Source organism: Monopterus albus, unplaced genomic scaffold, assembly GCF_001952655.1.
Source record: "Monopterus albus unplaced genomic scaffold, M_albus_1.0 scaffold13.1, whole genome shotgun sequence".
In the NCBI taxonomy this organism is placed as follows: domain Eukaryota; kingdom Metazoa; phylum Chordata; class Actinopteri; order Synbranchiformes; family Synbranchidae; genus Monopterus; species Monopterus albus.
The window spans coordinates 2,192,932-2,196,542 of NW_018127893.1; positions in this window are offsets into that span (position 1 = coordinate 2,192,932).

Consider the following 3,611-nt stretch of genomic DNA (forward strand, 5'->3'; position numbering starts at 1 on the left):
GGCAATGCTGAGAAATTGAGGCCGGTTTTACCTATGACACGGCCGCGGATTGGATTACAGGTGGATGAGTGGGCGGGGCCACGCTGCCGATTACCCTCTGTGTGGTGGTGATTGGCTCACCTGGTGGCCTACCTGGAGCTGTGGAGGGAGTCAAGGTAATCCAGTGTGAGAGCAAGGTTTAACAGGTGTGATTTTTATCACTGTGGGTTATTGACTGGTGAAAAACACGCAAATACTTTATTAATTCAAAACAGCTGGTTAAAAGGTTAAAGGTCATTTTAAAAAAATTATAAAAAGGATAAAAACTGGAGGACAGAAAATGCACTAGTATAACAACTGAATCACAATTACTGCCTTGTCACAGACACTAGAGAAATATAATACAACTGGCTCCTGATAAAAAGACTTGAGGAGCCTTTTGGGCAATGTGCCACTGCAGCATTAAACACAATACGTTATGTTCAGTCATTTGCATCTATGCAATGATTATTACTGTGATGCTACTCAAGCTCTGCCCTCTAACAAAAAAATCACTGCAATAATTTTTATGTAAGTTGAGACTGTTAGCATCAAACAGCGACTCGATTTGCAATGACAAAGTACCTGCATTTAAAGGATAAGTTCGCCATTTTTCGTCTGTCCTAGTGAGGACCCATATGAAACAGATGTTGCTTTCTGTAATCATCCCTGCCTTGATAACACACTTCAGGATGGGCGACAACATCCACAGTTCTCAGTTGATGCAAAAATACATCCAGTGGTTTCCTGATTTATTTTTTAAATTATCTGAGTATCTTGAAAGTTTCAGTCTTTTTAATACAAAATTAAAAGCGAAACTTGAAAAACTCTCCCTTGCTGTGGGTGTTGGTGCACCCGTACTCAAAACGTGGGACCTTCTCACCAAGTTAATGAACATGTAACAGATTCTTACAACACTTAATAACATTTGTGGTGGTAGGGTACTGAAATTCTTTAGTAACCTTGCTGCACCATAGAGGTATCTGTATAGTTACACTAATATCTTTCATTTCATTTTAATTAGTGAATTGAACCATTAAATATCTTCTGGTCCATGGCAACTTTGAATGCTGATGATGTTCAGTGTCACATGCAGGTTCTAGTACAACTACTAAATGTCTTCTCAACAACTCAATAAAAGCTTCGACACATATACTCACCACCCAGTTTATTAGGTATGTCTGTACAGTTGTATGCAATTCAGTGCAACACTTCCGCCTTATCGTCTGTGCATGTGAAGCTCAAAATGTTTCAGTTTATGAAATTGTCATAAATGTATAGATTCAGTTATATGTTTATTATTGAGGTCGTAGTCAAAGGTGGTGTCAACAAAATAAACAATATATTAAAATGTGTAAATTCAGTTTGTTTTTGTTCCTTTCTTCATCTTTCTTTATTGATCTCTTATAGCTTCCTACTTCTTCTGAACAAGCCTTGATTTAAATTCACATAGCTGTATATTAATGTTGTTTTATGGAAAAAATTGAATAAATGTTTCCAAGAATCTCAGGTGTCAAATGGCCACACTGTAAATGGTTTTATATAGCACTTTTCTATGCAGTGAAGGACGCTCATAGATTTTACACTATTTCCCACTCACACACCAGTGATCTCACCAGCAACCCCACTGCGAGGGGATGACCCTCTCTATCTCCTGACCTACAGGCGCCTCATGGAAGCTGACAAAACGTGATGCAACATTTTCTTCCACAGCCACAGCCAGTTTTCGCTCACAGCCAGTTTTTCATCCTGCATAAGTGAACTCTTCTCACCACATCAGAGATACTCCCACCTGAATGACAGATAACCATCAGCCTGCAGCTGCATGTAAGAAGCAGGCAAATGATTCCCTGAAACCTCCTGAATCATCAATACTGTCCAAATGAAACGATCAGTTAGAATGCAAACAAACGAAAGGCCCACATTTATCTGTTAATAATCCGCAGCATCCTGCAGGAAGAAACATGGACAGGAGCACAGTTAGTGCTCATGGAGATTCCTAACACTGGCCTTTCTTCCATGGCACAGAAAATTAAAATACAGAAACATCTCAGTTGCTTGTCAAGTTTAAATTAAATTTGTAATAATAAATAAAAAATAATGTAACCTATCTATCAGTGTATCAGTAGTGAGAATGTGACATTCTCTACCTGCATTGCCTTTACTCAATATAATCCTTTACAACTTGCTGAGGGCTGATTGTGATAACAAGATAAAAATAAACAGATTCACAATAAAACCCATAAACATGACATGAAAAGAAACACCCTGTGTGGAAACAAACAGAGGGGGCCTAACAGATACTATCAGCTAAATTGAGAGTTTCTCCTCACAGAGACAGAAAGCAACGTAATTCCCCCTCCCCCCGCTCGCTCTGTCTCCCTCTCACTGACACACACACACCCTCTTGCTCCTGGATCCTGGTTTTACTGTTTATTTATCCCAGTGGAAGGACACCTGCTTCTCCTGGAGCTTGTTTGTGTTTGCAGTGAGGATACAGAGGATAAAACAGTGTGGGAGGGATACAAAGATGTGTGTGTTGTTTTGTGTTGCTGTGTGTGCGTGTATGAAGGGAGGCTGGGGTGCTGATGGAGGGTCCGACAAGATGCTGACTCAACAGAACAAAACCACAGGGGTAAAAGACAAAGTCCAGAGTTACTCTCTGGACATGGACGATACATCCCTCCATCCATTTGCTGTACTCACGTATCCTTGAGGGTTGCAGGGTAGGCCTCTATATTGTCTTATCAGGGGCTTTCTTGCTCCAGACTTGAAGCCCTGGTTTCTAAACTTTGAAACTATCCTCTGTTGGCCTTAAGATCCAACGACAAGCTCAAGATCCATCCTGCATTTGCTCAGCTTTATCGATTGCTTCCATTTTGTGTCTCTATTTTCTGTCATTTGTTTTCTTTATTGTCTGATTGAGAAAGGTACAAAAAAAAGTGTGATTCTTTTACTTACTTACAAAAGCAGGAGTTAAAAACCCTAAAACACACATACAGTATATACAGAAACTCCTGTCTTGATGAGAGAGGATCTTCTTGGTCTCCACTTTTGTTCTAAAGCAAAGAAGGACTCATTCAGTCAGTGTCACTCTGCTTTCCAACAGTAGGTAACGCACACCCACACCAGGCTCGCTGTACTTACTGGTACTGAATAGCCTGAGGCAAGGCGTTGAACTCATCAGTGTTTTGGAAGAGACAGGGAGACACAAACAATCAAGGAGAAATGAAAAACACTGTCATGAGACACAGACAGGTGGACAAGCAACAGCCAAGCGTGTCAGAGCAACCTGGATGCACATGGAGTAGTTTCCAACAGTTTCCAACAGTTTCCAACGACTCAAACCCTCCAGGATTCTTTGTGTCATTACTGTCAATTTTCTTTTGTGAGATTCAGCCCCTCTGTCATTTCTCCCATTTTTCTTTTCCCTGACCTCTCCCTCATCCTAGAAGACAGTTGGCTTTTAACGTCACCCCGTCTCACTCCAGGCATCTAAGTGGGATGGAAATAAGATGCAAATCTGTCTCCACTATTCTAACGTGTAAGCGCTTGTCTGAGCCGAGAGAGCTTGTAACTGTTTTGAGGTCTGT